Genomic DNA, 11,221 nt, shown 5'->3' on the forward strand with positions numbered 1-11,221 from the left:
GTAATAATTATAGAAAATAAGAGTTTATTACAAGTAACAAAAACTATGTAAATATAACAATAATTTTGTTGTTTTCAGCTTTAAAGTATTTGTTACTTTAACATAGAACATCGTTTCTTTAAAATTAAAAATTGTTCCCGTTACAAGGAACATTGTTATTTATAAATATTATTTGTTAAACTTTTTAGCAATATCTTTATTGGTTTAACAAGTATAATGTTGGAATGAAAAAAGATGAGAGTGACATCACATGTATATTCAGTATCGGATCTACAAATTATGTAACCCGGATTACAACATAATATTAGTGCCACTATGCAATAATATGCTTTATGGATTTGAAATTTGTGCCCCGGATCGACCTCCCCTACCAGTTATTAAAAATTAGATAAAGGTCGTTAAGAGAAATTAAACATAGTCGTGACTCGTGGTAAGCCGCGACGACGTCGGTTGGAACTCGGGAAGTCTGAAAACAATATAAAATACCTACAAAAACCATGAACGTCAGGTCTATCTAGTAAGGCAGTGACGGCCAGTAGTTCCATGCGTAGCATGTCGAAATGTAAGAGATAGATAGCGCGCCATCATAGGTCGAACCTTAGACCATAATATTGTATTATAGTATTGTACCTATTATGATCTAAGGTTCGGACACAGAATAGAAATGACCGTATCGCCCGAATATACATTCAAATTTAAAACGGGAAGAGACCTCCCGGCGCGTCAACCATTGGCGATATTATATGAAATTGGTAACTTTGTACCTACTTGGCTACTACTGCCACTTTAAGTAACTTCCACAATTTTGAATTCGATTAACGGCAGCCGCCTGAACTCGGTGGTGTCCTCGATAGGTTCCAGCCCGCTGATTCGCCCATCCTCTGTGGCACTGTATCCAGATTCCAGACTTAGGTGCCGGAGTAGATCGATTATAGCGACGATTATTATTAATTATTAGTTATTGCTTAGTACCTATTACCTATATACATATTAATATATTACATGTATTAACCACGTGGACTTTTAGAAAATAAAAAGCAGATCAAATAATTAGGGTTTTATATGCAAAAAAAAAGGAATAAAACTAAAAGTTTTGTTTATTGGTAATGATTAATGAACAAAAGTGCATCAGTACGACAGTACCTTATACTTACTACCGATGACTAATAGTAAATAAAACTCACGCAACACATGAATTTGTATTATTTTCTCCAATCTTGCTCCAAGTCTTTAACATGGTCATCCCCCCACGCCCAGGGATTGCATTTTTCAAACGCACCGCCAATCCGCATTAATCTACATTTTTTTTACTGCATCTCCGCATTCAAACCGCTCATGTCTCCGCGGTCAGCACAATTGAAATTCCTATCAAAAACACCAAAAGCTCAGCATTTATCAATACATATGAAGTGCGCATGCAATGTATTATAGTCGGTACAGTGGTACATGCAATATAATCGGCTTAAAGTTCAAAAGTAAGGGGAAAACCTATAAAGTTGTTGCCATAATATATGTGTAAAATATATTAAATTCATATCGAAATTAAATTTGAACTGCAAAGCTAGGTATCCAAATATCCAATCATCATTTGTGTGTAAGTACCAGTGTTTATTTCAGACCTTTTATTCCGGGGGTATCGTAAATTTTCAAGGGGGTACATCATAAGACTTTAGAAGTAAATAATGAAGGAAAGTAAAAATATCGTTTTAAGCTCAATTTATTGGTATTAGATATAGATACCTACAAAAACATAAAATATAAATTCTTAAAAATTCATTGTCTAATTCTAAAAAAGTCTAAAAAAATGTAATTGACATTTAGTAATATCATTAATGATGCTCCGTTCTGAGCCTATGTCATATATGTATTATTTTTTTGATAAGAATAAGTTTTTAATACTTTATGAATACTTTGATCTTCAATTATTAATTGTGTTGGAAGAGGTGAAACCGGTGGGTCATCAACGTCTTCGTGTTCTCGCATCGGCTGCATTTGTTTTTTTCGAAACGTATCTAATATAGGATTACTTTTGCGTTTTGACATACTGGCAGTTAACGGTTAATTTTCAAAAGAACAAAAACGTGACAAAACTTATACAAATGTACCAAACAGTTAAACGTATCTTAACGTCAAGTCGTACCACACGTAAACCACTACAGTGATTATACTACACTGACAGAGTGACAGACGACAGCACATTTTAAAAATTACCTACGACTCCTGCACGCGATATTGCGATAACATTCGATTATGATATTACGATTATTATCGGTACACATTAATTGGCAAAAAGGCAATACTAACAAGTTATTATATTTATTTTATTTTATAATATTAACCGTGATGCACAACATTACTCACAATCAGCCGATAACTCATTTCACATATCGCATCACGTGTAGTTTACGTAGTATTGTCATACATTTTTTCGGGGGGTATACATTTTTCTCCGAGGGGGGGGGGAGAGAACTCCCCCCCCCCGGTCACCCACTGAAATAAACACTGGTATGTAGGTACTGATGAATTCCCCATGTTTACGCGAGTTAAGTTCCGTGAAATCGGGCTTTGTGACTCACCGGTTATCCGCCGTAAATAGTTTTTATGAAATATTAAATATTATGAACAGTGAAATGAGTGTAAAGTACGTAGATATAATTAATTCGTCAAAGAAAAAATGTATTATTAAGAGGACGTTACATCCGCATGCGTTGTCTCCGTCTTACAAATGCACAACATAGAAAAACTGTTTTGCTATGCTCCCTCTGTGCTTATTGTAGATAGAATTATCGAAATTACACAACTCATAGGAAAGAACTTTATCTGTGTCGTAGCGTTTTTATTTTATAGCACTTACCAATAATTTGTAATAATTAAACGAAAAAAACAAATAAAACCTATTGTTCTCAAACTAACTTTAATTGTATTTATTTTATTGTATGTTATCCAAATAATAAAAACGCTACGACACAGATAACGTTTCATCAAGTAGGTCCCTATTTCAAATATACCTACTTATAATCCTGAGACATTCATATTATTTATTATTTAAATATGATTTTACTTTAAACCGATTATTATCTATTTTAACTATCCGTGTATTATATGAAAATCATTTTTTTCTTGCGAATGCTGACGTTTTATTACTTAAGATTGAACTTTTGGGACAAAATGACTTAACCAGACGAATATACATTTTAGATTCTGAGCTTATCGCTCCACTATATTGATTTAACAATGATGTGTGTTTTTTTGTGTGTGTCTGTCATCACATTTGGGACAGTGAAATGCTTTGATTTTCTTCAACACCACGTTTTCTGATAGGAAATTCCCATAAATTCCCTTTAAAGTTTACCACGCCTTTCACGAATTATGAAGATTTTTTTTTTATTGAAATTAGTATACTTGCGTGTTTTCAACAAGTAAGAACGATGGTGTAATCGGATTTTTTCGCTCAGCCATAGTTTAGAAGTTATAGTGTTTCGATTTTTGAATATATTCCGATGGTTCGTTTGCGTGAAGTATTGTAAATTTAAAATTTGTAACCTTGCCAGTTAAAATATAACAACTAACAAGTACACCAATAGGCGCTCCCATTGAAACGAGAATGAGATAGAAAATATACGCCTACTGGCGCCGGTCGCCAAATTCGAGTTTCTACGGACCCAAATCCCACTGTGGGTGAAAATGCGGCTATGCGTGGGTAAATCACTCCGGGATCTAAGGGGAGAGTTAATAGTGAGTGTGCGGTCCATTATTTTAATAACATACATTACGCGAACACTTTGTACTATTTTATACATAAAGTATATAATATCTACATATAGGTGACTATTATGTAAATAAAAGTATGTAAATGTTATAAGTTCGATGAAATTTAAATATTATTTTTCTAATTGTTATATAATATTATAAAAAGTTGTACTAAAAAGTCAATTTGAAATGTTATAAATATTAAATGAAAATGGGTGTGATGAGAACATATCAAAATGATCAAATTTTTCAAAATGTACAGGGTCAAATCGTATATAATACGACATTAATTTAAAAACTACATAATGCATTAATGTTTACCTACGTAGGTATAATAAATTGAATTTAAAAAATCATAATTCGTAATTTATGTTTGTTTAATAATAAGCTGGTTAGATAAGATTTTGAAAATATTTATATAATATTATACTTACTAGTGCTATAATATGATTCGTAGATATTTTCTCTTTACACGTATATAGTTACTACTCATTAAACATTTCCAAAGTATTTCATTAAAATTCAGTCGTAATGTTGCATTATGTATAAAGTCAAAAATGATCACAATTTGGTTGACATTTGTGTTGCTATTATTGTGACGACGCGACACATCTATGAACTGTGAGTTGTGGTACGTAGTCGACCGATTAGTCGTCGATCGTCGTCTCATAAAATGCATTACAGGCTACAGCGATAAGCGCAAGCGATAATTTGATTAATTTCGATAGCGCGCTTGGGAAATACCTATATTAATGTTATTTATGTAGGTAGGCGTATAGGTATGAATTGATAAAATTATTATTGATGGGTAGTTAATAAGTAATAACCCACAGCAGACCGCACGATTCTCTCCTATTTGGTACGTAAGATGACCCCATATGGTTGGGAATCACTGACTTAAACTAACTTAGACAACCTAACCGGTATGATTCTTGAGAGCTAGCACATAGTTTCATACTTTCATGCCGTTTGTGGTTCTTTTGCATAACAATAATTCTCCTTTCGATAATATTATTATCACAGAAAGATTAATAAAGTTATCATTTTGTGCACTAATGCAGATGGGCCATGGAGCTTTGATTTGAGTAGAAGTTTGTTTGTTGGGCATTGGTTTTTGGTCCACTTCTACAGTCTCCTAACTGAATTTGAGAATAATCCAATTATTTTTTTTAAACAAATATGTTTTATTCTTGTAATTGTTTGTTGGAATTGGGGTGGAGACAGTTGTGTGAATTTATGTGTTTGGATTTTGTGCGAGTGATCTAGATTTCGTCGGCATATCAGTATATCACATAAGCAGTAAGAAGCGGGTTGCCCGGGTTGGTTTGGTGAACGATTTGGCACAGATTGTAGATTACGTTGATTGTGTGCTGGTCGTTATGATCGTGGCCATGTAACACGATAGTAGATAACACATTTTTGACTTTTTCCGATTTATTTCATAATATTATACCTATATCATATAAAACCTATTTATTAATGAATATAAGTAGACGGTGACGATCGGAAAAATAATTTGTATTTTTGATATCTCTAAAGTTTATTGTTTTTGTTATAATAGTTACCATATTATAATCACAATTTAAAAAAAAAATATATTAATTTCTTTGAAAATAGTTAATAAATATAAAATAATAATATAAAAATGAGTTCTTTTTTCAAACGATTGTTTGTGGACGACGGGGTGGGTTGTCCACGACATTGAGTCGTGTTTGAACTGCAGTCATTAATCGGATAGTTGGCGCAAGTGAAAACGAGTCGTGAAGTTCTTGACCTTATACCCGGAATCGGGTGGCGTGGCGTAGGAGGGGCGGAAATAACTTTTTACGCGGTCCACTGCAAAGACGATACACCGTAAAATTATTTTATATTTTTATTATTATGTAATAATTTCACGGCTAAGAGTAATAAGACCATCAACGAGCGCTAGAGGTAGCGGAAATAGATTTATCTGGCGTTTTGGCACGCATCGAGTCAGTGGGTTGTTCAATTAGGCGCCCAACCTAGTCCCAATAATATTATTTAATAGTCAAAGTTTACCAGCTACAGGTAAGTATACTAAGTGATAACTATGTAGTACCTGCAGGATTTTTCCAAGGTTAGGACCCAGAACACATACCCTACCGTGCGCACCGTTGGTGGTAACATTATCCAAGGAACATCTAAACAAGTTGTCAGCATTGTAGTTTTCATACAAAATTGTTTGAGTAATAATTTTTCAAGCATATTTAACATAATATTTCTACCCATATTTTGTCGTTATTTTAAACATTTTTATATTGTACTGCGGGTAAAAATGTATACCTGAATAGTACGTACCTAAAAGAAACGAATTTTTGACGAATATGAATCGTGATATTTTTTTATACAGGATCATTAGTTTTTTTTAACATATGCTTTTTAGTATGGGTTTAAAACTTTAAACTTTAATAATTATTTGCTTCATTCTTATAAAGTATTTGAATGTATTAATAAATATTAATGACCTAGGTATGAATGCAGGACTGTATAATATGAAGTATTGAGTTTGAGATATCTATTTGAATGCGATAGCACAGCACTGACTACTGACAATATAGGGTACGTGTATGCCGTTATTTAATTAGTTGTTTTATACGATATAATCATAATAAAGTATAAACTATAACAAAGGAACTAATTGATTGAATTTAATGGTGACTGGTCGGTAATGCCCATAAAAATGCATTTTCCCGCATTGATAAAAGTTCAGTAAAATGAATTTAATTTAAATTTAGAAAATATATAAATATGCTTTATACTTTTTTAAATTTTTTACAGTATTGAGAATTGGGACCGAGTTTACCAGGCATATTTATCCGCAGCTTGAGATAATACAACATTTTTCTTGTATACGCGTAGAGTCTAAGACTCTTGCAGACTGCAGCATAAAACGTTGACCACTGATGACTGATGAGGACGTCATTACAATATTACAACTTATAAGCTATATAGACTCTTTATTATATTATAATTTATAATCTACAGTTGAGTGGCGTTAATGCCTTAATGGTATAAATTTCACATGGCCAAAGTGGTTTCACTAAAATAACCTACGTCCCTATAACTCGTATTGTATGCGAATTATAATTATTTTTGTTTTCAGAGTAGAAGCGTCCAAGGTTGTAGTCTCTGGAAAAAAAACGGCGCCCTAGGCGACTGTCACTTACGGGCTATGGCATGCCCTTTATATAATACACCTTATTATGACATATCATAATCTATATCACAACATTAATATTATTATACATTGTCTTGGTTGCGTAAAAAAAAGGAGACCCTGCAACCTGTTCGATCACCCTTTAGATAATTGGCCATGAGAATAATTATTGCCTACTGATTCTTTAAACAAATCATTTTTTTTTCTTGGCCTAACTTATATATAATAGGTACACATAACTTTTATAAGAACTATAACTTATTAAACCAGAGAAGATGCAAATTGTTGGTGCAGGGAAAGAAAAGTACGCGCGAGTACCTAGCTATAACGTTATAGGCTGCCGCTGCCTGGCTGCCGATAAATTAATATCTCGTTATTGAGAAAATAAGAGTTAAAAGAGGGTATTTTAAGGTAGTTAAATACATAGTGATTATATTGATTGACTACATAAAACAGTATAAAATAGGTACGCAAAACTATCAGTAAAATATAATGTTATACTACCTATTTTATTCACTCCTATATCAGATGCCAGGTATTTCCCGCGAGCAAATATTGACAACAATACTTAGATAGTTATAACTTACAACTTAGAGTCTTAAACTCTAATATATACATATAAGTACAACTAGTACAGCTACCTATACAACTGTCCGCCAAGAAAATATTATATTAATGAAATTCATATTCGTATAGGAAGAATATTATGCGTTTTTATATATAGTTTATTGCTATATTTTTATTGTCATTTTATTATGATTAATACATTATGATACACGCGATGTGTTACGTATATCAGTATATGTAACTTAACTTTATCGATAGAATATATTTTATAACGATTTTGGCATTGACTTGTGAATCATGTTAAATAATATGATCGTATTACCAGTATAGCCAGTATAGGTAATAAATGTACAGACGATGGCGGAAGATTTGAGGTGTCAATATATTATATATAGTTACGAAACAGCGGTTCATGCACATACTGTACAATATACTTATATACCTAAGCAATATGTCAATATATATTCATCAAAATCGCATACATATAGGTAGTATTTATTTTATCAACATTTATTGTTTAGGTAATATTGTATTATTCACGTTTTTTTTTTTATTTTTGTATTAAAACAATTTTATTATGTTTGCTACTTTAATAAATAATAATACACTTATGGACGGTATATAACCTCCAAAACCCGTATGACCTTATATATAATTTAATTTATCTATACGTTCGACTCGGTTCATCATATTAATATTCATAATATAAAATTGTTGTGCGTAAATAATAGGCATAAATTATGTGATTCGAAAAAACCACAAATATAGGCACATAATATATATAGAAGGTTCTTTATTTTAGAACCCTATAGCTACTTAGAGAACTTTAAGATTCTGAAACAGTTCCTACAATTCTATTGGTCTTACAGTGATTTTTAAAATCTTTTTCAGTATATACCTACTTTTTAGAGTTAAAATGCTCAATTGGTTCAGCAATTTTATTTTTTTAGGTAAAAATCCAGTCTGGATGGTACTTTAAAGAAATTATTTTTCCATTTTTTACGTTTCAATTAGAAAAGTTTTTAGAATACAATGGCTTATTAATATATTTTAAAATATAATATTCCGGACTTACAATTTGAACACTCTCCCGACTCCCACGCTAATCGCGGAAGCGAGATGACTAGATACCAGCTCCCGCGGTCTGAATTTGTAGTTTTTACTTTTCAAAAAATCATATAGATTATAGGCTATAACTCTATATATATAATAATTAGGCATATTATCTAATTGCGTTGTAGATAGTTTTAATACAATTCAATAAATTATAACAAAAATGTTTGCAGAAAAATATAAATAATACATGCTATTGAAAAATTAAAATGTATTTAAGTGAATTTAGTATTTACTAATTTAATACGAGTAGAAATGTACCGCTACCTATAATCTACATGATACATTTTTTAGTAAATCATATTTTTATAATACAAATATCGTTTAGTTACGACTTTACGAAAATGTTCATGGAAACAATAATAATTATATAACATAATATGCGATTTGTTTTCGAAAATAATTAGTGCAGCCTACCATATTTTAGTAGAAAAATGAGTCACCAAATGAGTTAGTGATTCTAACATAGGTTTAATAAATTAATAAAATATCCTTAGGAACATACGCTGACAGATCGTATTCGCTCAGAATCGTAGGTATAGGTACAATTACTGTAGATTTATTTATTTATTTAAATAACATTAATAATTACAAATTTACAACACATTATTAATTCACATTACAATAACTTATTACATTATAATTCAAGTCTAGTGTCTAGCGCAGGCACCGGCAACCCCGCGACCCTCCAAATATATTTCATGGTGTTTAAAATTTTAATTTTATATCTTAAATTGTAATAAATAAAATCGAATCATGACTATTAGAGTGAAATAAGGTATGAGGGAGAACGTTATCTAGGTCGTAATTTAATCGTATATTATGTATATATCGTCGATTACTAAATTATTACTATTATATCATATGTACCTACATTTTTTTTTATTAATGCGGCCCTTGATGAAAAATTGAAAAAAAATATGTCCCGCATGGATAAAAAGGTTGCCGACCCCTGATCTACCGTGTAGTAGTGTAGTACATTTATACCATTGAATTCAAATTTAACACATTACAGTGACCCACACGACACCTAATGTATACCGGAGACGCGGAGTGGTACCCACTTGTTCGTATTTTTATATTCAGTTTTATTAGAAAATTCTAGTTTATATTTTTCTGAAATAGAATGCCCAATACAGTAATATACTATGTACAACCGATGCATTCATTGTTATAATATGATAATTAATATATTAATCATCAATTTGGATTATTATAAATTATCATATCCTTCTATATATACCACTGTCTACAAAGACTAAATATTATTTTTGTCCAAAAATAATAATGGCCCACCGGGCATTTTTGACTACCGGCCCATCGAGATTTTTTCGGTAGCTCATAGAACGGTTTATTTTTAAATACCTATAATTTTAATTGTAATATACTTTTACAATAGCATAGGTCATGGGACCATTGTCTATGGAATCGTTTTGTATGCGATTATAATTGTCAATTGGCCACTAATATATCATATAAAATAATACAATATTTGTCGTGTGTTTATTATTTTTGGTGCCATGGCAGGTCGGCAGACTCTGCACTCTCCACCACCAGCTCAATGGTTACGGGCTGAATACAGATTTTATTGTTATTATTTAGACTGAAAAAACACAATGGAAATTACAAAGCGGTAGTAAGTATGAACAGGATTTAGTGTTAGGATATTAGAGGACACTAGTATATAATAGTGTATATACAACTATACAGTTTCACACACCTGGGGGCAACAATACATTATTGCCTTCAAATATGTGCAGAACTTCTTTGGTCAGATATTTTTATAATTAAAATATCGTATCCATATTACTGGATTTTAAATTAAATATAAATATTTGTAAATAACCCCTAAAGTAATATAAGTGGTATAGGTACTGTTACAGCGATGAATAGTGTTTAATTTTAAATCGTTCGATAGAGCTACACGATCTGTACGAAACTATAAGAATACTGGACCCAAAAAGAGTTTTTCATAGAATATATAGGTAGTATAATGTAATAATTTATTGTAAAACTATTATAATACCTAGGCACCTAGCAGCACTCTGTTCGGAATCAAAAGTGTCATGGATGTCAGATGAGCAATAGGTGATTAGTATATTTTGTACGAGACTGTACCTACTCTATATAAACAGCCAAACAGGTACACACCAATGTATAAAATGACCTTAATAAGATACACATAGGTATCGTTATTTTATAAACGTTTCAAATCAAAATTACTTCTGTCAGATCTATATACGATACACCCTTGAGAAAAATTGTCCTCAACAAAATATGTATACAAGTAAATAATATATACCAACTATTAAACTAGATAATTTATTCATAATTTTGAAACAAGTATTTATAATAATTTCATTTTTGATTAAATTACAATTAAAAAAAAAATGTGGGTAGGTGGATGTCGTTCTGCTGTACAGTAGGTTATAAGTGGGTAATTGTAATGGATGGTGTTAAATTTGAATTCAATGATATAATATCATTGTATAAGAAAAACGATTCTGAGCGAAAACGGTCAGTCAGCCTATATGATATTACTAAGTATTATTACTTAGTATTATATTATTGTGAATAAAGTAATTTATATATATACCTATTTAGGTGGAACCT

General features: G+C 31.2%; 1 long non-coding RNA gene across 2 annotated transcripts; it reads right to left on the minus strand.

Annotated features, from left to right (window-relative positions):
• Positions 1-200: 200 nt before the first annotated feature.
• On the minus strand, positions 201-4,397 carry LOC132943686 (uncharacterized). 2 transcript variants are annotated; one of them, XR_009664355.1, is made up of 3 exons: positions 4,185-4,397; positions 1,185-1,365; positions 201-979 (listed from the first exon to the last, which is right to left on the minus strand). It is a non-coding gene; the product is annotated as an uncharacterized LOC132943686 (long non-coding RNA). The 2 variants fall into 2 exon arrangements; XR_009664354.1 differs by lacking the exon at positions 201-979 and having other exon boundaries at positions 1,080-1,365.
• Between the last annotated feature and the right edge of the window lie 6,824 nt (positions 4,398-11,221).

This window comes from Metopolophium dirhodum, chromosome 4, assembly GCF_019925205.1.
Source record: "Metopolophium dirhodum isolate CAU chromosome 4, ASM1992520v1, whole genome shotgun sequence".
Lineage (NCBI taxonomy): Eukaryota > Metazoa > Arthropoda > Insecta > Hemiptera > Aphididae > Metopolophium > Metopolophium dirhodum.